This window comes from Peromyscus maniculatus, chromosome 20 (assembly GCF_049852395.1).
Source record: "Peromyscus maniculatus bairdii isolate BWxNUB_F1_BW_parent chromosome 20, HU_Pman_BW_mat_3.1, whole genome shotgun sequence".
Classification (NCBI taxonomy): domain Eukaryota; kingdom Metazoa; phylum Chordata; class Mammalia; order Rodentia; family Cricetidae; genus Peromyscus; species Peromyscus maniculatus.
Window position 1 is genome coordinate 14,914,752 of NC_134871.1, and position 26,182 is coordinate 14,940,933.

At 33.9% G+C, this 26,182-nt stretch overlaps 1 protein-coding gene across 3 annotated transcripts in view; it reads left to right on the forward strand.

Moving 5' to 3' along the window:
- The window catches only part of Csmd3 (CUB and Sushi multiple domains 3), a 1,148,052-nt gene that overhangs the window by 402,944 nt on the left and 718,926 nt on the right, over positions 1–26,182 (forward strand). The gene's annotated exons all lie outside the window — the stretch shown is intronic.

A 26,182-nucleotide genomic window follows, 5' to 3' on the forward strand; every position in this document is an offset into this window, starting at 1 on the left:
CTACTCCAAGTTTGTGATTTATCATCTCCTGAGATCCTCTAGGTGCCTATGCTAAGGGCTCATCACTTTGTACCTCAGTTCAAACCTTCTGAACTGTACCCTACTCTTAGGTATGCTGATGCCTAGAAAATATCTAATTTTAGATTTTTGACATGATTCTGTAAAATATCTTCATGACTGAATTTCTGACATTTTGTCATTATATCATCTTTCTTTCAATGACTCCTCTGTCCAATTCTCTTGCCATGTTTGTTTGTGGCTAGGTCTGAAACTGTGATAAATTAGTTGTCAGGGGCTTTTGAATCTGCCCTACCTTCTGTTTGGATCATTCCAGAAATATTTGGTTGACTTAGCAATGTTCCTAAGTCCCTCATTATTGTCACAATGTCAAGTTTGTGGAGTTTTGTATCTGTTCCCATCTACCAAGTGGTAGCTTCTCTGATAATGGCTGAGCAGAGCAAGACACTAATCTGTGAGAATAATGGAATGTCACCAGGAGTCATTGTATTGCTTCATTCCATTAGCAAAATTGTATTACTTGGTTTTCTCCTAGGATCACAGACTAATCAGTCTCAGTCTATTTGCACCTCCCCCCCCCCACCAGCAGTTTTGGGCATGAGTTCTACTTCATGGAGTGTGTCCTAAATCCAATCAGGTAGTGGTTGGTTCCTCTCACATCTTTTGTTCTGCTATTGCAGCAGCATATCTTTTTTTTTTTATTTTACATATCAGCCACGGATTCCCCTGCCCTCCCCCCAGTCCACCCCCCATTCCTATCTTATCCAGGGCAAGGATTCCCCTGAGGATTCAGCTCAGCCTGGTAGATTCAGTTGAGGCAGGTCCAGTCCCCTCCTCCCTTCCCCCAGGCTGAGCAAAGTGTCTCTGCATAGGCCCCAGGTTCCAAACAGCCAGCTCATGCCCTAAGGACAGGTCCTGGTCCCACTGCTTGGGAGCCTCCCAAACAGTTCAAGCTAATCAAATGTCTCACTTATCTAGAGGGTTTGATCCAGTTGTGGGCTCCTTAGCTATTGGTTCATAGTTCATGTGTTTCCACAAGTTTGGCTATTTGTCCCTGTGCTTTTTCCAATCATAGTCTCAACAATTCTCAATCTTACAATCCCTCCTCTTTCTCGCCAATTGGACTCCTGGAGCTCCACTGGGGCCTGGCCGTGGACCTCTGCATCTGCTTCCATCAGTCATTGGATGAGAGTTCTAACGTGACAGTTAAGGTGTTTGGCCATCCTATCACCAGAGTAGGTCAGTGCAGGCTTTCTCTCGACCATATCCAGTAGTCTATAGTGGAGGTATCTTTGTGGATTTCTGGGGACCTCTCTAGCACTTTGCTTCTACTTATTCCCATGGGGTCTTCATTTATCATGGTCTCTTTTTCCTTGGTCTCCCTTGTAACTAGAGTTTTCCTGCCTTGCCCACAGTCAGGACAAATCTTTGTCACCCGCCAGTCCCACAGCCACTCAGACTCAACCAAGTAAACACAGAGACTTATATTGCATACAAACAGTATGGCTGTGGCAGGCTTCTTGCTAACTGTTCTTATAGCTTAAATTAATCTTTTCCATAAATATATGCCTTGCCACATGGCTCATGGCTTACCAGCATCTTCACATGCTGCTTGTCATGGTGGGGGCTGGCAGTGACTCCTTCTGCCTTCTTGTTTTTTCTTTTCTCCTCTCTGTTAGTCCCGCCTGTATTTCCTGCCTAGCCACTGGCCAATCAGTGTTTTATTTATTGACCAGAGTAATTTTACATATAGACCATCCCACAGCACTTCCCCTTTTCTTTTTCTTTTCTTTTCTTTTTTTAAAGAAGGTTTTAACTTTTATACATCTCCGAAGCCAGCTTGGTATATTTGGGAATTTGGGCATAGCTTCTCTTACTACTTCCTCTGGAGGGGGGCGCTGTATCTTATGGGGACACAAAGAAACTTTTATGGAGTAGTCTGAGAGGATGTATCGTCTGAGCCAGTTGCCTTCAAACCATTCTAGATGTTGGATCATCTAAGCCACAGTGTCATCGGAGACTTTCAGAGGATCTTAGCTGGTCAAACCTGATGTATCTTAATCTGGAACAAATCCATAGGCTCTGGCTTTCTGTGGAAACAAAAGCAGAGCCTCCTTTCCAAAGCAACATATCCTTACATCCAAATTTTGAAGTCAAGGTACCAGCCAAGATCCAAATAAAAGTGAATATAAATCATGTGTGCCTTTTTGGCTCAGGACTACTATACTGAGTAGAATTTTTCTAGCTCCATCCAGTTATTTACAAATTTCATGTGTTTTTATTTTTTTTAAACAGTGATTTTTTAAACACTTATACAATATTCCATTGTATAAGTGTGCCACATTTTCTTTTCCGTTCATCCACTGAAGGGCTGTTTCCAATGTCAAGCTATTAGGAATAGTGAAGCAATAAATATGGTTGAAAATGTATCTCTGGAGTAAGATGTTAAGTCCTTTGGCTATATGCCTAAGTATGGTATAGCTGGATCTTGAGGTATATTTATTTCTAGTTTCCTGAGAAACAGAGTATGTCTGTGTTTCTTGTGCCTTTCTTTCGGATTTTTTTCTTTTCCCTGTATTGTGTTTTGTGTAATTTAGTTACATTTGTTTTTATTTTCTCTTATATTATTATTATTATTAGATGCCTGATTGTTCGCAAATGTGAAAGGAAAAAGGGGGTAGGTTTGGGGCGGGGATGGGAAAAAAATTGGCAGAGCTGGGAGAGGGAAAAGATAATCAGAATATGTTTTATAATCTTGAAAACAGGAAGCCTCTATCTGCAGTGACTCAGATGAACACACACCACTAGAGAAATCAACAGTTTGAGAAGGAAATGGGATAGGGAAGGGGCCAAAATCCAACAGGCACCACCAAACATTATCTGCAGCGCCCATCCTTAGGACATTTGTACTTGTTTGCTTTGAATATCAAAAAGATCATTCTTCCAGCACAAGATAAGAACAAGATAAGAACGTTTAATGAACAATGAAGCTCTATTTATACTAAATATCTCCCCTGTCATTTTCATACTTCTATACCATTCCTTCTGATTACTCTTTTCCCCAAATCTCTTGTCTCCTACCACATGATCAATGTATTTTCCTCTCTATAAACCTGTTTCTCAGTGACACTGGGATTCCAGGGCGTATTTTCAATCTGAGTAACATTAACTCTTTTACTGTTATAAAATATATACTAACTCATAAAAATCATTTAGTTAAACGGAAGCAAAGATAAACAAGGAACCTGACAGTACCCACTATTAGAAGGGAGTAAACTAATGCAGTAGGAGTAAATTTAGGAAAAAATTCTCCATGAGGTAGATACTGAGAGGTAAATTTTGAATCAAATTCTTCTTATTCTAAATACTTTGCTTCAATACAATTTAATACAAATTTAATTTTTGTGAATATTGTAACATTAAAAATGTTTACTCAAAAATTTACATTAACTTTCATATTCATAGATTACTAATTTTTTAAGATTAAGCAATAGCCAGGAGGTAGTGGCACACAACTTCAATGTGAGCACTTGGGAGAGAGAGGCAGGAGGATCTCTGTTCAGTTTGAAGCTGGCATGGTCTACAGAGTGAGTTCCAGAACAGCCAGAGCTTCATAGAGAAACCCTCTCTTGAAAAACAACAAAAATAACAACAAAACCAAAACAACAGCACAACATCACTGCTTCATTTAGGACTAGAGAGATGGCTCAGTGATTAGAAGCACTGAATTAATGACCTTCCAGAGGACTCTGGTTCAATTTCCAACACCCGTATGGCTACTCACTATGGTCTGTAACTCCAGTTCCAGGGAATATGACACCCTTTTCTGTCCTCTACAGATACCAGATATGCACTGATATCCATCCAGACAAAACACCTAAACACATTAAAAAACAAAAGACAACTGTAATAAGACTCAATATAGAGATAAACCTATAAGACTTGTAAGAATCTCTAATAATTAATATTTTATTCTCATGATTTCAACTGACAGCAAAATAAATAACTGTGCACATAGAATATTCACTTTTAGTTTGAATTTCCATCAATAATTATATTTGGAGATATGATGAAGCATTTCCAAGCTACAATTTGTCTAGCCAAGATTTTCCTCACACTAATTGACATAAATTATCCATACAACAAATATTCATGTAATTAAATAAAAAATCAATAATTATAAAAAACTGGTTATCTATTTAGTTTACAACTTTGACTACTTTGAATTGTGGGTGAAGTGTGTATGAGAAAGATTAGTCTGTAAATTTAGTTTATAGATATGAAGGAGTTCAGAGTTCATTAATTATCCAGACACTAAACAGATAAAATATTTTTGTTTTATCCCATAAGTAGCTTCATTTAAGCTGTATCAACCCCTTCAGTTTTCTTTCCCCATCACCTCTGTCCTTCTTCCATTTTATCCACCCTCTGCCGTCTCCCCCTTCTCTTGGGTTATTTTTGAGAGATTTCAACAATGTAGCCCAGATTGTGATCAATTTACTATCTTCCTTGTCTTGGCCTTCTGAGTGTCATGACTTTAGACATTCATCACTGTATCTGTCTCTGCTTTCCATTTGTATGGAATAAATCTATTTGGAGTCCACATATGCAGATGATCATGCAATATTTGTCTTCCAGTACCAGGTTCCCTCTACATTCATGCTTTGTGTCAGAAATAATCCCATTAGCTTCGTTAGCTTCTCTTTTATGACTGAGTATTATCCTTGAGTATGTGTTTCACATTTCCTTTTGCAGAGATACCTCAACTACCATGTTTATTGTGCTGCTGCTTACAATAGACAAGTTATAAAATCAACCTGTGTTCGTGAATAAATCCTGAACCTATCAAATAAAATGAGCCATGTGCTGAAGAATAGAAGAAACATGATCTTACCTATATGTGTACTCTAAAGATAAATTCACAGAAATACACAGTAAAATTGTATTAACTGCCACTGTATTGGGTAGTGTATGGGGAAAATGGTCAAATGATAAAATAATTCTATTACTGCAAAAGGAAATTCAAGAGGTGATAACGATTATAATTATTAGTATATCTTCAAATTAGTCAGAGAGTATATACTAGTGTTCTTATTATACAAGTAAGCTTTTTATTAATTATCTGAATGTAGCCAATTTATAATGTCCTCACATATTGCATTATACTTGTTGAGTATGTAGACATTGATAAAATAATTTAAAAGAAGCTAAATGAAATCTTTCTCATCTCAGATTTCATGAAGTAGATTCTGACACTGGTGAGACAAGTGAAACTTAATTGCTCTGTCCTTCAGAGATAGAGTCCTGGGCTGCATCACAGTATCCTAGATGAGAACAGAGATGGCAAAATCAGATACACCACTACCTATAGACAATGATGACAAAATTCAAGATATAATTAAATTAAATTTTACAGGTCAAATTGCCTCAATAGAATTCCAGTAATGGAAATTTGAAGGGTACTGAGATTAAAGACAAGGGCTCTCTCCTTTTCGTTTGATTATGTATGTTTTAGTCTCATGAATTCAGAAACCTCTTCAATGAATTAAAACTCAGGAACATGGTTATAATCATTACTTTAGTTGCTTATTTAAGGAACCTTAATTATTCATTATTTAAATACTTAACCTCTTCAGTTATTTTCAATTTCCTAATGAAGTTTTCAATGAAATATTCATATTTCCAAGTGTGACTTAGAAAGCAAAAATAAAACTAAAAGCTGTGGAAAAAAATCCCCAGAGCAGCCTGCATAGCAGATATTTCTGCCATGAAATATCTCTAACAAGGAAGATGTTTCCTGATAAGTTTGTGATTGGTATCTCTACATTCTGCAGCCAAAGTGTAAGGTGTCTCCAGTAATGAGGTCCACAATAATGGCAATAGCCTATGTTGTTTTGAGGCCCACTGAGAATTTCCTACTAATGTTGACTTATATTTGCAATGGCCTCTTTTATTCTAGTAATTGAAAGTGTATATATTCCTGAAATTTTGATGTCTTATAGAAATATGATATTTTGTGTGCCGGTTATTTGAATTTTGATATCTCTTGACAAGTATAATTAGCCTAATATCACATCTGTAGTTGATATCTAAAAGAAATGTAATAAAATAAATTGTTTGCTCTAATTATTTGGCTATCACTAATTAACACTTTGAATCAATATAGTATCCTTGGTTTAAAAGTTGTTATTCATTTTTTTTAATTTACATCTATCCATATGTGCCTCCATGAATCTGTGCACATCTCATGCATGCAGACACATGGAGGTAAAAGGGAAGTGGACCACTTGGGTCTGGAGCTGCTGGTTGTAAATGGCATGGTGTGGTGAGTGGGAGCATGGCACATGGTCTCTGAAAGAACAATACGCTCTCTTAACCTTAGACTGGTTTTTCCAGGCCCAGCACCCCACTTTGTTTTTAAAGAAATACTATCTATGTCTTAAGTACAAACACTGGCCTCACATGTCAGATCAGTCACCTGGCTCTGTTGTCTCATTATGAGCCATTGTCCATACAATATCAGGGTGATATTTTTTTTTTTTTTTTTTTTTTAGTTTTTCGAGACAGGGTTTCTCTGTGTAGCTTTGCGCCTTTCCTGGAACTCACTTTGGAGACCAGGCTGGCCTCGAACTCACGGAGATCCGCCTGCCTCTGCCTCCCGAGTGCTGGGATTAAAGGCGTGTGCCACCACCGCCCGGCTCAGGGTGATATTTTAAAAATAAATACAAGGCCATTTCAAAACACACTGTGGATTTTCAGCACATTTAAGGTAAAAGTTCACGAATACAGCTTATTATTATTTTATAATCAGTCAAAATAATCAAAATAAGTTAGTATAATCAATTCATGCATTGCCAAACTGATCTCTGCTATTACCCTGTCTTGCCAACATTCACAATAATTTTGGAACACATTTATTTCATTGTTTTTATTCTTTCCTTTATCTTATTGAGATCATTATATAATTACATCATTTCCCCCTTCCCTTTTTTTCCATCCTTGCCATCTTTTAAATTCCTGGTCCCTTTTTGTTTCATTAATTGCTGCTGTGTGTGTGTGTGTGTGTGTGTGTGTGTGTGTGTGTGTGTGTGTTATTCCCATATATATTTTCCTATTTATATGCATATTCACATATATATGGGGAAACAACACCAATTGGCTATTTCTGGAATTGTTTAAAATTTATTTGAGCATGTCAATCTCTCTCTTGTGCTTCAGACCATAAACAAATGTCCTCTCCTCTAAATAACCTTCATTGACAGATGAAAATTAAAAATTATTTTCCAAGTCATCATTGAGTATTTTTATCATTTATTCTATCCCTCCCTCTCCAGATTACTGAAAATCTTAGGTAACTTTATCATTTACACTTTAGAATACTAGTGTTCCAACATTTTTGTTATATGTACCACTTAAAATCTCAGACATTATTATGATATAGCAGCCCAATTTCGTACACAATTCAAGTCATTTTGCAGATATCATTATCACCTCTGAATATTATATCCCATTATAATTGGGTACATTCATTTGCTGAAGCCTCAGACATGGCCACTTTTTGTCATTTTTACTAAGATCAAGTGTAAACTTTCTGGGTGAGTGTTTTGAATGTATGTTCCTGTGCATGTGATTAGTTCTATGGGTCTTGCAAGAGTATTATTCACAAATTAATCCCAATTACTCTGGATCTCCCTGCTACCTACAGCATCTGTTTCTTTCAGGGACTGTGGACTTCAACTTTTCCTTCCCATCAATTGGGTATTTATTTGGAACATTGGTTTTAATTAGTCATTTGTATTTTTTTAAATGTCAATACTGATTACAATTTCTATTTCATGCCAGTCAATTTCTTACTCTGTGTTCCTCCTCTTGGCTCTTAATATTCTGATATTTACTTTATCAAATTTGCCAAAGTGCATTTGTCTACAGAAAGCTTATAAATATTTTTTTAATTCTTATTTTTGTGTTGTTCTGAGCCAAAATTCTCAGAACTAAGGGCTAATCTCCTTTGCTTCTACTTCTCACTGTATAACATATTTCTCCTTAGATTAGCAAACCATCACTACTTTCAACTGCTTTTACACATGCATGCACACTCACATAGCGTGTGCCCATACAGACACACACACATCAGCACATGATCATTAACATACAAACAGAAGTACTACCCATTAACAGAAAGATTATCTGTTTTACAAAGCACTCAGAACCTCCTTCTCCATTACTCACTAACAATAAGAACTTACAACTCAAACTTATGATATTTTCACATTAATTTCCTAATATTTAACATTTGCTCACTGACTTTTGGGATATTACAGTCCATGTCAACTTAGATTTTTCTTTGCTGGAACCTGAGAATGAAATATTATGTTATGACATCTTCTTTTAACTTTATTACTCCCTTATCCAGGACTTAGGACAAACTATCATTGCTCATGTGTGATGAGCAGATGAGAATCAGGCTGAGTTACACCCAAGAGAGCTGCACATTCACTGTAACCATGTCCTGTGCCCATGCTTTCATCTCTTAATTCGTGAAATTACAGCACATTGATTTTATTCAAATTTCGTGTTATTTCTTGATTTGATATAAACATTGTTTTCCTCGGTGAAATGCCAAGAACAAAACAGTCATGAACAATAAAACATAAAACATAAATACAAAACAAACAAGCAACAACAAAATAAAAGCCTCCTGCTGGATATATCACCATTTCAAGTCATGCTACAGATGTATAATGTTAAAAACAGATAAATTATGAGTGGGATAGAATCATGGGCCTACATATAAACCCACAGTCCTATGACCACCTGATTTTTGACAAAGAGACCAGTGATAAAATTGTTGGAAATACAGCATTTTAAACAAATGGTTATTGTTTAAACTGGATAGTTATATATATATATATATATATATATATATATATATATATATATATATATATATATATCTTTAGGATAATGAAACTGGATTCTTATCTCTCATTCTACAATGATCTTCAAATGTATCAAGAACCTGAATACAAGGTTTGATAGCATGAATATAGTAGAGTTCAAAATAGGGAATATGCATGAAGTTGTTGGACCAGGACTGAAGGAGTATAGGCATTAAGAATGACAACTAAGGGGTTGGGGATTTAGCTCAGTGGTAGAGCGCTTGCCTAGCAAGCGTGAGGCCCTGGGTTCGTTCCTCAGCTCTGTTTAAAAAAAAAAAAAGAATGACAACTAATAAATTAGACTTTATGAAACTAAATTTCTGAGGAGCTATTCATAAATAATATTTGCTGGTAAAGGTAGAGTCAAGCTTTTTTTTTTTTTTCACAGTATCACCACTACAGTGGTTCATTTCTGTAAATCTACTTATGATCAAATATTTTCACTATTTGAAAATGTTCAATTAAAATAAACCATCACAGGTACTCACATGCTAAATTATCTATGTTCTTTTGCAGCCTTATAATTTAATTAGCATTTAAAGGTTACCTCATAGGGATTAGAATTATTGATTAGCAGGTATAAGCATTGATTTTGTTCTAAATTAGAATGCTTTACCTCTACTGTAAAACTAACATTGCTTATTAAACAAGGTAGATTTCAAAAAAATTCTAAGAGAAATACAGTAAAAGTATACTCAAGATGGGTATATATTGTTTATAACAAATTATTTCTAAATTCTAATTATAAATAATGAAAATAAAGAAAATTGACCATAGTTTAATTCCTAGTTTGATCATAGCTGTTTAAACCCAAAATTAATTTCAAACCAGTGTTTATTCTATATAGTATATAGTTCATCTGTGAACTGCTTTTGAAATGATTAGAAATGATCTCACTCTCATTTAAAAAAGTCAAGCATATATGTTCAGTAGCCACATGTAAGTGGCTTCTAATTATTGTAAATCACTTTCCTGGGACAGCACAAATTACAGCAAATGGTATTTATATACATAATTTTACCTTTATAGAATAATATTTTCTTTACCTCATCTTTTATTTTTATGCACCAGCTTATTTTACTGCCTAATGCCATATTAGTTTCAGTTTCAGTGCATACTATATTAAGTTTCATCTTAATTAAACCTGGAGTTATTTGCCTCTCTAAAAGTGTATTTACTATAGTCAATAAAGCTAGAATGGCATAGACCCAGTTGGATTTTATAGTAGAGATTTTTTTTTTCTAAAAGGAGAACACAATTTTGGAGAACACATTCCAAATTACAGCATCCCATAAAGATGCATGCCAGCTGACCGTCTTTGCAGATATTCTGGCATTGGCCATATGGTATGAAAGGAAGCTTGGGGAACCCCTAATGTCCCAGAAAATCCTATGCAACATCCATTTCCTAACTGGAACTCCAGGACCTGATTACATTTCTCACTTGGAATATCTTACCATTCCTGTCAAACAAATGAATTACAAACAATAGATATTTATAATCCAGTAAGTTATTTTACCTACCATTTGAGAAAGATCCATAAGTAGAAGAAATAATTATAAAGACAATTGTTATGAGATAAAGAGTCATATTTCTTTCTCTAGTTATGTCCCCTAGCAATGCTTTAGAAAACCTCAAAGATTGTGTGTGTGTGTGTGTGTGTGTGTGTGTGTGTGTGTGTGTGTGTGTGTGTGTGTGAATAGGGTCTCTCTGTATAACATATGCAGCCTCAAACTGTCTAACTTAGCTCCTAAGTAATTAGATTACAAACATGCAACACGATAACATGGTAGTTCATTTTTTAGTCAAAAACAAATTTTTAATAATTTTATTTTTTCCATAAGTTTGAAAGATTTATTTTTTTTTTAGCAAGGATGCTTTGATTTTAAAACACATAGTGTGTGGTGGAGGGGGATACTCATCTCTCTTTAGATTTAAATTAAATACCATTTCTCCAGCAAGCCTCTGTTTCTTAAGATCATTGCATAGATTAGTTCAATGTTATCTTTTCCTGTAGAATCTGACCTTTCACTGTGTTTATCATTTAATTGAAATCATAAACATCACTCCCATTCTGCTACCTTTAAGCCACAATGCTTTATTCTCTACCCTCTTATGATTGGCCTTCTGTGGATCCAAGCAGCTGCCGTCAGCTGCCTGGCTCATTGGGTTGGGAAGATCCACATGGACCTTATCATCTGGTATTGGCATTATAAATTGGTACTTCATTTTTTTTCTCATTTTGAGTATGATCTCCTAGTATCTTTAGAGATATTTCATGGATGGCAGACTCAGGAAAATATTTTAAGATTCAATATACAAGTTCTACAACTCACATAGAATTATTTAAGCTCAGTTCTGTTGTATACAGAAAGTCATGAGCACACTCCACACCAAAGTCAGCATTAATTGAATGCAGAGAATTAAACTGCACTTCTTTATACAAGGGGAGGCACTGAGTCCTAACTCAAGTTGTTATGCTATGATTTCTTGATACAAATGGGAGGCATACCCTTTTCTAAACAGAACAGAGGAAGACTGGGTTGGAGTAAAGGGTAGAAGGGAGATTGGGAGAGGGAATGGGAGGAGAGGAAGGAGGGGAAACTGTGGTCGGGGTGTAAAATACGTGAATAAAATTAAAAAATTCAAAACAATTACCAAACACCTATGACTACATTTAAATTAATACAACACAATATCGTGGTATTTTTTCTTGGTTATTTTTTCCTCATATCCCCTTTGTGCACAGTGTTGTCTTAGTATATGACATTGCCAAACAGAGTGGAAATTTAGTGTGTACACATATATGTATTGAAGAATGGAAGAAAATCGGGCCTAATGCTGCTATTAATTTGATATGTATTCCTGACACTGCATATTTAAATTGCTTATTTCCGGTGAACATTTGGAAGACATCTGCCATTTTAATCTCAAGGGTTCTCCTGGTTAAAGAAACGTTTAAAGTTTTCATAAATCTCCTGGGCTTGACGTTAATTCAGCCTCTTGGTTATTCTCCTCTACCTCATTTCAACGTACATGGCTGGAACTGATTTGAAAAATATGGAAGAAGACAGGTTATCGAACATAGTTAAAAGAGAAATAATGTAAAATGCTGGTGTGCGCGGTGACGTGGCATGTAAGAAAGGACAGTGGGCACGAAGCCTGATGTCATAAATTTAATCCCAGTACAGACATGGTAGAGTGAGAGAACAAACTCTCACAATTTGTCCTCTGACCTCCCCAAACCCACACACACACACACACACACACACACACACACACACACAGAATAAATGTCACGAAAAGTACCAAAGAGAAGTGATAACTCCGCAGAAAGCCGGGCGGTGGTGGCGCACGCCTTTAATCCCAGCACTCGGGAGGCTGAGGCAGGAGGATCGCCGAGTTCGAGGCCAGCCTGGTCTACAGAGTGAGTTCCAGGAAAGGCGCAAAGCTACACAGAGAAAAACCCTGTCTCGAAAAACCTAAAAACAAAACAAAACAAAAAAAACAAAACGAAACAAAAAAAACAGACTCTCGTTAACGTCTGGAACACCTAACGTGAGAACATGACTGAGATGCCAGGAGCCTGCTCCGCTCCTCCAGGACCTGCCTTCCCTGCCCCCCCAGCTGTGCCACCTCCTCCCACTCTCCAGGGCAGCCCTGACTTCTGCTTTACCTCCCCCTCCTTCGTAATTACTCCGCAGTCGCTCTCCCTGCCTCTTCTGTGGCCTTGCTGCTCTGGGACCTCCCTCCTCTACCCACAAAGTAGGCTATTCTCCTTCCCACCTCACTGGCCAAAAATCTCCCCTGGAATTTTTTTTTTCCTGACCTTGGGATCAAACTAAGCTCACTACTTCCCACTTCTGCTGTGTGATCTCACCTTCTGGAGTAAGGAAAGCCATTTTCTCCCAGAAAGCCCTGATCTCCTTGATCCAAACGGCCTCCTGACTATGCACTTACCTTCCTGAGATGTCTTGATCCCATAGGCCAGTTGCCCAAAGATTACTTGAAGTGGATCACTCAGCCTTGGAGAGGCACACTAGAGGTAACAGAAGAGATGGCCAGAAAAGAGTATTCTGACCTTGGAGAGCATCTTTTCACACAGACACTCCTGGACTCTCAAAAGAGAGATAAGGCTAGAACCTTAATACCAGTTTTACAAAGGAAAATCTGTTATAACTATAACAACTCAATGTTCTCTTGGACATCATACACTACCACACTGAAAGAAGAGAGCCGATTTCAGAAAAAGGATAGAAGCTCATGGCTAAAAAACCTACTTCAAATATTCAAGTGCCAATGCAGAAATGAAGAAACATGAAAAACTAAGATAATATGTCCACTATCTAAAATTATCAGTGTGATAGTGATGACCAATGAATGACTCAGAAGATCTTCTGATCTTTGTCTTCAAAAGACAAATAATTAAAAAGAATGATTACATCTATGTTTTAACAACTCAGTGATGACAGGGATGTAGTCCAAGAGAGCAAAATCAATTGTTGAATGAAATTACAGATATGAAAACAGCTTTCAAAATAAAAGATAGAATTGCTGCATAGAACTAAATTGAGGCTTGGCAGTGGTGGCACAAGCCTTTAATAACAGCACTTGGCAGGCAGAGGTAGGCGGATGTCTGTGAGTTTTGGGCCAGCCTGGTCTACAGAGCAAGATCCAGGACAGGCACCAAAACTACACAGAGAAACCCTGTCTTCTTATTTTGAAAAAGCCAAAAAAAAAAAACAAAGAAAAAAAAAAAAACAAAACAAAACAAAAAAAAAAAAAAACATTAAATTGAAATGATCCTGTAAATGAAAACTCTGACAAAGAAAAATCTCAATGGAAATCTTTGCTGTCAGGATGGATCATATAAAAAGTAGAAAGTCAGGACTGAGAGACAATATGGAGGTACTAAAGCCAAACAGAACGGTCAAGGACAATTTTTTTAATATATGAATGGAAAATGGGAAGTTTTGAGGTGTTCAAAGACTGACCTTCAAATTAAAGTTATATGAAAAGAAAAATACCTTAGCGAAGACACAGAGAAGAATATCTTCAATAAAAACGTAGAAGAAATTCCCCAAACCTAGAAAAAGAAAAAGATGTCAATCTTCGTGCAAGAAGCACATACAACAGAAAATAGACAGGACCAGAAAGAAATTCCCCATTATATATTATAGTTAAAGCATTTAAAGCACAAGACAAGGAAAGGGCAGCAGCAGCTATGGGAGAGAAAGACCAAGTCATCTAAAGAGGCAGGCCATCAGAATAAAACTTGACTACCTCACAGAAACTTTTGAAGCCAGCAAGTCCTAAATACATGGATTTGAAGTTCTGAAAGACAAGTGACGCTTCAGACTTCTACAGACAGCAAAACTATCTACTAAAACTGAAACATACTTGAAAACTTTCCATAATAAAAATAGACCAACAGAATTCATAGCCACCAAGCATACTCTACAGAGGATATTGGAAGGGATACTTCAGTCTGAAAAGCAAAGAGGACACAAGGAATAAATAAACAATATCAGGGTAGTCAATCAAAAGAAGTCTAAGAAAAAAATCAACAAAATAACAGAAACTAATACTAATCCTTCAATAATAACTCCAGTATCAATGGCCTATATTCAGTAATAGACAGTCCCTAAAATTGCATTAGAAAATGGGTTTTGAGAAAAGAAGAAACCAGTATCTATCCTTTTTCATTTTGCTTCAAAGAAACAAAGTTCCTTATATGTGATAGATACCACCTTAGGGTATAAGAGTGGAAAAATATTTCCAGCAAATAGAATGAAGAAACAAGTCATAGCCATTCAAATATCTAGATATATAGACTTCAAACAAAGCCAGTCCAAAAAGTCACTTCATACACCCAATGAATCATCTACCAGGATGATATTGTAATTTTCAAAATATGCACACCAAATGCAACCACACCTAACTGATTACAACAGAAAATAACTACCAAAACTAAGGAGTACACAATGTTCACAGAGGGCCATGAAACTCTATCCAAAATGAACTTTGCATCAGGACACAAAGTGAAACTTAAAAACAAACAAACAAACAAAAAATCCAGGCATATGAAAAGTGAAATAACATCCTGCATTCTACCAGTCCAAAATGGAAAGGAAGCTCTATATTTGTGGCCATTGAAACCTTAGACACCACATAAACACAAAGACTAGAAAGTGTTGCTCTATGGAATAATAATTGAGTCAAGGAAGGATTCAAAAACAAATTAACTCCTGAAACTGAATGAAAATGAAGCTATACCATACCCACATGTATGGGACACAATTATGTCAGCATTGAGATGTAAGTTTATAGCATTAGGTGCATACATCAAAGATGTTTAGAGTTTCCACTTAATGACTTAAGATGCACCTTATGGCCTTGGCAAGAACAAGACCAAAACACAGCTTAATACTGCAGATGGGAGGAGATAAGTGAATGCAAAATAAAAAATGTACAAAATAAAAAGGAGTAATGAAACTAAGAGTTAATTATTTGAAAACATTAAGACAACTAGGCCTTTAGCAAAATTAAGCAAAAGAAACAAAAACACACTAGAGATTTTTTATTATGCTAAACTGAAAATCTAAAAGAAATGGACGACTTTCTAAATGCATACAACCTACCAAAGTTAAACTAAGATGAAGGAAATAAATGGACTCATAACAACCAATGAAACACTAGCAGTAATTAAATTCTCTCAACTAAAAAAAGCCCAGGGACAGATGGAGCTGGAAGAATTTTGTCAGACTTTCAAAGAACAATACTCCACAAATTATGCTGTAAAATAGAAAACAAAGGAAGAGATCCAAATTATATTTATGAAGCCAACGTTACCTGATACCAACCAGAATAAGAGCCAACAAGAATAGGCAAATATAGAACAATATTCTTGGTGAGCAAAGACTTTAGTTTCAAACGAGAGATGCAGAGATGGGTCAACATATTTAAATCGCTAAAAGCAATCAACCACATAAATAGATACAAGGACATAAACCACACGATTATCCCTTTCTCTGCAGAAAACAAAGCAAAAAATAAATAAATAAATAAAAATAAAAATAAAAAAAAACTTTTGACAAAATACAAATTCCTTCCCTATAAAATTCCCAGAGAATAAAAGGAGTCAAAAGACACATCAGGATAATAAAGATAATCATAAACAAACCCACAGCCCACAGAAGTTAAAGTATTCACAGAAAAATCTATGAAGTAAATGATCAATAATCATTATGGAGTACATATAAAAGAATTTAAATCAGGGATAAAATTTTTGATTAATTTTTTTGTCTTGTTAATAATTTTTCCCACAAAAAAATGAAATTATCAGATAGAAAATGAGCATTGCTTTCACAAAGTTTTCCAAAATTTGGTAGAGTCATTAAATAGGAACAGTTTAAAAACCACAATTTCACAGATACTTAGTTCATGTCAAATGTTGTGAGATAATAATTAAGCAGAAGTATGATCAGAAACCTTGAAGAGGATAAATGGGTTTTACTTCTTTTGTGGGCAAAAGATAATGTAAAAACATACCATTAGATTTCTAAAATTATTTTAAAGAGAAAAAAATGAAGCTATCAAAGGGACTATGTAGTACATAAAATCAACATATGTCAAGCAGAAACTAAATTATTGGAAATAATAAAACAGTATTTGCTGTGTACTTTTTACACCTTTATAAGTTAAGCTATGATATATATTTGCAATGTAGATACAAATGTGCAAATAATGTTATTTTATTCTTACATTCAAATACATTCCAGGGTATGCATCATGATTAACAGGAAGAAAATTTTACTCAGGTGGTTTTGGGGTCAGAGTAGTCAACACAAGTTATTCCTTTATTTATAGATTGAGTTCCATAAATATCCAAGAGTTCATTACAAATGTGTGGGAAATTAGAAAGAAAATATCTAATCCATTGTTTAATTTTGAATAGAGCCAGGGCATTCAAATTTATATTCTCTCATATATGATATAGGAAGAAATCGAAATTTCATGGACCAATTTTTAAGTAGCCATCATGTAGAATATGGTATCTCTCTAACGGCATTAACAAATACTCAGTAAATTGGTTGTGTGTGTGTGCGCGCACGCAGGACTAAGAAAGAGAGTTGGGGGAGAATCGGTGAAAGGATAATTAAATCCTATTCTTTCTATTTTGTATCGTCTGAGAAAGACTAAAAATCCAAAAAGTTTTACTGCATAATTAGAGATTGGGAAACTGTGTTCAGTATTTGTTGACACTTATCCAGCATATTTGTTTTAAGGATTAAATTTTTAGGACAGCTTGGATTTTAAGTCATGTGTGACTTAGCTCTCTCATTTTTCAATATATTTTTCTTCAGGTAGCAACTTAACATTTTCATAGCATATCAAAGTCAACAGAACTGAAAGATTTCAGCATTTAACAGAATGTAGCAATAAATATAAGGAGTAAAAGGACCTCAAACACGTTCTTAACTGTCCTTCCCTTTATTTATGCTTAATAAAAAGAAGCTTTCAAAAATCCTGTCCTTGTGATGTTATCATGCATGCTCTGTCACTCCAGGAATTTTCACAACATCAATCAAAACAGACTTTCTTTCAAAAGGATCAATATTTTTCACTTAACTTTTGCCCACCATATACACAAGATATTTTTAGAATTAGCAGCAGGATGGTTTAAAATGATAATTTCACACAATGTTCAATAGCTCAGTTAAAGTAAATAATGAACATTTCATTAAAAATGTGCCCCAAGCATTGAAGACTCTAAAAATATATTCAAAATTAAACAAGAAGAAACAATGAAAACTACTTGTGGACTTCCTAACATTCAAATAGAAGGGTGTTCTCCATTTGTATTTACTAAATCTACGAATTTGATTTCAAGAGACTCCTAACCACACTGTGTGTAAATGAAGTATCTGTCCTGCCCTCAGTGCATGTATGTCTTTAACACCATGTCCACTTTAGAGTTAGAACAACCTTTTCAAAATGGCAATCTTGTCACATCAATCTTCTGCTTGACACTCTTTGTTGATGCATCGCCTCTTGAAGCAAAGTTGAAATGTCTTGACTCTTTAATGTTTGGTTCCATTATCATTTTATCACCATCCCCACACTATCAAAAATTTTACAGTGCCTGGAATCTACATGGTAGTTCCCCGACTATGAATTTTTCAAAAGTGTTACTTCAATATATATATATATATATATCCTCTCCTTTCCTACTAGGAATAACCTTGTGGTATTTTAAATTTAAACAAGCAATGCCCACCACCTAGATGTTTCAATGATTCATGTGAACATCATTTAGAGTTTTCCAGGAATTTTTCCTAATTATTTTTATACTCAGTATGGAACATATCACAGTGTTCTAATTATTTAAATTGTCATTAGTCTTCTTAGAAAGAGATCTACAGATACCTTCTATAATATGAGGTATATTTCTGTGCTGCATGGGGTACTTAGTATGTGTCTGTGCAATAGAAAGGAGGGAGAGAAATCAGATGGATTGTAGTAATTTTATGTTTAGAATATTTAAAATGCAAACAGGAAAAACATAAAATCTATTTTCTATTAGATATTAGCACACATACAGCATTTCATTCTCTGAATTGGATTGCTTTTCGTAATATTTATAAGAACATAAGTGGGCAGATAATGTAAAAACCTATCTACTTTCAGAAGTGTCCACTTTCTTTCTCATCAAATATATTCTCTTTTTAATTATATGGAAATCCTTTGTAATTAAAACATAAATTTATCTATCTCATCTCCAGGGAGGCTTTGAAAAAAGGAAGATCTAATTAACCTTCAGGTTTATATCACCCTAAGGATTATACTCTATACTCCTAGAGAATTAAGTCAAAGAGGGTTGACCAGAAGTCACAGTGGTAAAATTTATGGCATTTGTGATCCTCTCATTCAGCTCTCTTTCTGTGATGACTAAAATTTAACATCCTCTGTCCTGTAATCAAGCTAAAATCCTAAGTATACTTAGTGCTAAATATAAACCATGTAAATCTCTGCTATAATTTTATAGCATTCATTACTATCAATAGAATTGCACTACCTATTTTAATTATAACATTTATTTTTTGAGGTTCCCCCTCCATGCTATTTTCTAAGACAATGATTTTTTTCATGCAAATTCTTCTGGTATAACTTTCCTACTATAAAATATGCAAATGTTCTGCAGAGTGTCTGATATAGGAAAATAAGACCTTTTTGCCTAGGTTCCTAGTAGACTCCATTACATCAGCCTTTTCATGACAATTCCTACCAGTTGCTCAGCAACTTGCATACAATCAAGCCTATATTGGTATTTCCTCCAGAAGGTCAGTTGATTCCTATCCACCCACACCTCTCTTGCACACAGCAATGGTAAATGACTTCTAATTACCTAAATAATTTTGTGAGATCAGTTATTAGGTTTTGGTCAATCAGATCTCATAATTAAGCATAATTAAATAGTAAAATGGTAAGTTTCTTATTCTTCTGAAATTTGAATAAGTGAATATCTTCCGAAATTTGCCAAGCATTTCTACCTAAGAAAAAACTTTAATGATTAAGAAAAAATTGGGGAAAGTAAATTGTGGAAGGAAGGGTAGATGCGAGGTTCCTTTAGGTCACATAATATGTATAAACTCTGCACAATGCATACTTTAAAACATACTTAAAACTGAGCAGTGATGGTGCATGCCTTGATTCCCATAACTTGGGTGGCAGAGGCAGGTGGATCTCTGTGAGTTCAAGGCCAGCCTGATATACAAAGTGATTTCCCAGACAGCCAGGGGTATTTCATACAGAAACTTTGTATTGCAAAAAAATAATAAAAGATACATTTGAAATCTGTAAAATTAATGGCAACCCTCTTCTCAAAAATGAACTGAAATATAGAAGGAAACAAAAATAACATGTATTTTTACATACAATAACTTTAGCCAGGGCCCAGGAGCATTGAGAGAGAGGTCATTACTAGTGTAAGAAGAAACATCAGCTTCAACTTTTCCTATTTGTCTCCCTTTATGATCAAAATAAAAATAATATCATAAAAGTTTGTATTTTAGAAACAGCTCTCCTAAAATGAAAGAAAGGGGAAATGTGGAGCCAATTTGAGGAACTATACAAGAGAAACTTTCAAATTAATGGAATGTTACTTCTGGTCTTTTGACACTAATTTTTGTACATGCAGTATAAAATACTCCTTATTATTCTATTCTTGTATGTGAAATATAAACTCAGTTGCATGGTATATGATATATCTCTCTATATATCATTTGGACATATCTAGAGAGGGCAAATTATTTAGTGATGTTGATATATTAACAATCAGGCATTTAACAGCCAATAATTATAACTAAGTACAGAATAAAATATATAGTTTTGGAGAATGAAGAAAGTTGTGTAATAAAAATTTTTATTCATTTTTGCATGTTTATCTTCTGGTCAATACTAGGTAAATATTTTATTTAACTTCTAAGAGGAAGTAGAGTAAGTAAATGTAAAAAATTGTAGTGTCTGCTTTCTAGTTAGAATTAATATACATGGATTTCTAAAAACAGGATGACTATGAAGGTAATGCTTCTGATATAAAATCATGGAAGAAGGTGTATGGAATTTTTCATAATAATACCTCTGGATCTTCAATGAAAATTGTATAATATTTATATATGTAACATATACATATATAGCTATATTTTATTGTTTGGGTGGTAGCTGGTGACAGGAAATGCTTTTCAAGTTCAATGAGAAGATCTGTTTCAGACAAGAGCTAAACTGTCAGGTTGAAAGACAGTCGAAGTTAGATGTGGCAAGACATGCGAAATGTATGCAAACCTAGGACCCTTGCCATTATTCACATTCAGAACCTGTGTAGTAGATTTTCAGTGTTACCAGTGTGGCTTCTTGGAAGACATTCGTGCTTAGTTATAGCAAAGACTTCAAATCATGTTTTGTGGATTCCTCCAAGTGGTGTGTAGTAGAGGTTTCCAAAATGTAAAAAATGAGGGTAATGAGGTGCTCACCCTGGACACTGCCGCTTAATTGTAATCAACACATTAAACACTAAATCATCATTTGAGAAGAGAGGTAATATTTTCAAGATTCTAATGGAAATTTCATTGATTCTATTTTTGGTTGTAATAAATCATCCTATTTTTCTTGTATTTTGATAAAATTTGTTATTTATCATACTATTCATACATTTATATTTAAATGTAGAAGTTTCATTGTGATCAGCACAGTTGTTCCATGAATGCTGTGTGATCATTTTGATATTTCTACAAATCATTTTCAAAAGGAATTTACCATTATTTGATATGTAAATTCATCATCACTTCAAATAATTCACAATATGGGCTTCTTTTTGGATGTCAAATAACTTGTCACAGAAAATAATTTGCTTAATATCCATTTTATGACAGTATTGATTTAGTAAATGTGACAGTCAATTGGCTAAATTCTCATGAATTTCATTTTAATGAAAAATATTTTATTATTATTCACTTTCATCGAGACAGTTTGTACTCAATGAGCAATAGCCAAGCCAATATAAAACTAAATATTAATTTATACTTACTATTAAGTTAAAAACATATGTGTAACTTAGAGAACATGAACAGTTTGCAATACAAAGTCTGAAAGGCATTTCTTTCTAAGCCCTCCAGTACATTTTAAATTATTATGTACTTCCTATTTACCTATACATCATGATGTCATGTTATTTGATACAGATTATTTGATAGCACTTAAGAAAGTAAACACAAGTAACAGTACTTTTGAATTGTAACATTCCCACTTAATTGTCAAGGTAAATTATATTCATTGAGAATTTTTAAATATCAAAAATTTAATGTAAATTCAACATTAATTTAGTATTTCAATTTAAAATATAATTTCGTAAGATCAATATAGAACTGTTCTTAAAGCTGATTTATAAGTTAATTCTGGTTTGATAATAACTTTAAATACTCTGGACAGTGGCAGTTTAAATAAATAATAGTTGATTAAAAGAAAACACTATTTTGTATCATTTCAAAGGTTTTCTGTCTCAGTTTACATGTCTCTTCTCTAATTTGAATGTTGATTTGACTATGAATTCTACTAGACCTACTGGACACAACTTTGAACTTGTGGCAATTATTACCATTTGAAATGCAAAATGACTTAGCTGTTTTTTCAGGTACTATATGCTTAGTAAAAACAGTAGCATCAGACATGATGAAGCAGAGGCATCCTTTGATTTTAAACACCAAGTTCAGTGAGTGTGGTAGTGCTTTCATGCATTGGCATTTCCCCTGCAAGAGCCATGTAAATGATGTTTAATATGAGAAGGAAAACAGGGCTGGAGAGTTGACACATGGTTAAGAACATTTCTTGTTGTTGCAAAGAACTTGGGTTCAATTCCCAGCATCCAAATGGAGGCTCACATCCCCTTGGGAACCAAGCATGAATCTGGTACACAGATTTACATGCAGGTAAAACACTCATAAAATAATAAAAATAAATCTAAAAAATATTTTTAAAAAGGAAAAGCAAATTACAAAATCATTTCAATGAATGAAAATAATAAAATGTGTAAATGATGACATGAAGATAATTGCAACATTAGGAGTATCTTTATTTCATTTCGGCATTACTTCATTTTGGATATAAATATATGTGCATTTTTTGTTTTGCATGTATTCATTTTGAATGTTTATTACATTTTCACCATAGTATGTCTTGTTATTGTTATGAACTATGTACAATTTCATTGACTTGATTCAGATAAAATACTGAAATTAAGGAAGTGACAGGATCAGGGAAGATAGCTTGCACAAACCAATGCTCACACAAACAGCTCATGGAATCTTCTTGGACTGTAAAGACATATTTAATGTATTCATTTTGGGGCCATATACTCACATTTAGCAGATATTCTTTCTTAACTTCTGGATGAATTAGACAGTAATTAGAAATCAATGTGTCATAATAATCGGTTTTAAATTTAATAAAAAGGAATTTTTAATTCAGTCATGTAAGATTTTATTTTGTACATTCTCTAAATTATATTTTTATAATGGCTTATGTTTCTTAACTTATATATTTATTGTTAATGTTATAAAGCAGTACAAAAATAATTTTTATGAGAATTCCTTACAAATCCAAGTTGGATATTGTACACACCATTTCTGACTATTATAACATGCATGTGTAGGACTGCCATTCTCCATTGTCATGATTCCAAGTGTGACACACACTTATGATTTGTATAAGCATGTGTTGTATATGTATATCATTTCACTTTTCTTTTTATATGGGGAAATGTCTTATTAATCATAATGAATTTATATTTTAGATATGTTTCATGTTATAAACACAATATTTTAAAATATAACTCACCATAATTACAGGACAATCTAATTTTGTTAAAACACTTTATATACACAATTCTGTTTAAGTGGTGAACAGATTTTTTTTTGAATGTACATTTTTCCATTAATTTGGTTATATGTCTTGTTATGTTTTAATGTGCTGTTGAAGGCAATTGTTTTGTAATTTTACAGCAGCATACTTCATTTTTTTTAGAAAAAAGGTTAAACATTAGATTTAAGACTGGATAAATTATTATATATATGTATATATATAATACTGCATTATTGATACACTCCATTTTAAGCTTTTTTATATATTTAATAGTGCCTTGTTGATGCATTTTATTCTGGGAATTGTGTCAACATTGACAGGTGCCATGTGTGTAGACAGTAATGTGTGCAGACATTTTAAATGATTTTAAGCTATTAAACATATTTAATTCATTTACATGCTTGAAATACATTTACATGATTTAAAAACTTAATGTTTCTTATACTCTCAACTTAAACAGGTGCCAATATCATTATTCTGAACTGGTTTATGCTTGATGTAAATAACTACAAAAATATTCTATAAAATGATAATGGATGTTTTTACTATCTTATTGGAGGATTCAGTATGGCTCTTATAAATAGATCTCCCTATATTAAATATAATTATTCCTATTATTTTCATTAATCATATTTACTCCTCAATTTGAAGATGTCTCAATATTGTAAGTAAACCCATCATACCACCAGACTGCATTATCACATTCTGAAGTGGTAAAAAATGTTTAATGGTTTACTTCAAAATGTTCAGATATCACACTTTCTCAAAGTGATGTTTCTGAAAATATAGGTCAGAGTTAACCTGTTTCCCATTCCCATTTGGAATTTCCTTTTAACCATGACAGTGTTATAAATGTGACTTTTCCATGGTAAATATTTATAGTAATAGTTCATTTAAATTATCCTAATTGTTACTAATAATCAGATTTGAACTTTATTATTAAATCCACTCATATACTTCATATATTTTTGAGTGCCTACTCTATTCCAGACACTAATCAAGATATAGGTCTGCAGCAATAAGCAGATATCCAAAAATCTAAATCTACACTTTGCTTGCATTCTAGTATGTTGGTGGAATAATAAGACAGTATGTTAAAGCATAACTGATTCATAAAATATCTAATTGAAAAACATGTTTGGCTAGACTTTGGTTTTAAAGAAATGGAATTTTTGTTGCATCCTCACTAAATCTTGTTATATTTTGGGGTGATGGAAAAATAAATAATTACTATTACCATTGCTCAAAAATAGAGGTTAATGCTGATATCTTCAAGATTGTGATGCTCAAAGATCCTCCTCCTAAATTGTACCAAACATGGATTCACATTCCAAGTTTAATCTGGACTTGTATCTATGTCCTAGGTGCTTTGAAAAAGTGATTCTGATAATCTATCAGAAACTTTCTGGTGAATAATTACAGTTGCCACCTAAGCCTGTTTTCAAGAATCAAAAATCAATAAGAAGTTATTTCTCAAATGCATTTTATTTCAAATTAATCATAATGGCTTTGTAGTGAGGTGCACTCATTCAACTCACCCGTTATGTTTTAGACAGAGTAAAAATTCCTTTATTTTCCATGCTTTTAGTATGGCATGTTTATAGCTAAGTGATTTACTTATTGAAACCAAAAGCCTTGTGGCCAGAAAAGTGGCTCAGTGGTTAAGAGCACTTATTGCAGAGCTCATAAAGAAAACAGGAGCTCAGTTACAGAACCTACCTGTCAGTTTTCAAAGCCACCTGTAACTCCACTTTAAGTGATCTGACACCCTTGTCTCCCAGCCACAAAACACAACACAACAAACACACACACACACACACACACACACACACACACACACACACACACATACACACACACACACACAAAATAACATCATAAATCAAATTAAATTTTGGATGCTATATTGAAGCACTACATGTGTTTAAGCATTAGGTTTTCATCTGGCTTTCATAAAATTTTAAAATAGAAAGCTTAATTAAATTTGCATTCACAATCACTAGAAATAAGACTACATTTCATGGAAATGACTCACCATTGCTGCATGAAAGTCATGTAAGCAGTTATTTGTCAATATGAATAAAGATTATCCTTATTAAATATTTTTTTAGTAAGTATTACAGGCATATTTGCACAGCTACTGTGAGTATAGTGGATTCCAACCAGGTCACGTTAACATGTGAACTTATTTTTTTTCTGATTGATATTTTAAAATACATTTATTGTTCAATATAATCTGTTAATTTGCATGTGTATTTCATCTCTGTTTCTTTCATGTGTTATTATTATATAATTCTTGTGAAGGTTTGATGAGATTGATGAGTATGGGAATTCATATTGGAAAAGTTCATGGCAATCACCTCTACACTTTCCTGCCTAGCAATTAAGGGCTTCCATATTCATCCACCTTACATTTTGAGTTTTAGAAAAACAGGATTACCACACCCTCTAATATGTGAATAGCATGAGAAAAGAAAAACACAATGTAGAACTCAATCAAATTTTTTAACTGATGCTGCAATTTACTCCTTTTGGAGTGGTTAAACAACCTTGCATATGTTTGTCAAAAAGGCCTAATTCAGCCTACTGAAATACAAAATACTGAGAAGTATACACAAAAATAAAAAATATATCATTCTATTAACTTAAAAATATTCAGAAACTTTTTATGCAGGACCTTTCAGTCTTTACTTATAGTTCAAGCTACAAGATTGAGTGATTTTATTCTTGTTAAGCATTTAAGGATTCATTTAAATATATACTCAACAAGTTCTATGATTCTACAATAAGATTAATTTTTACTAAATGAT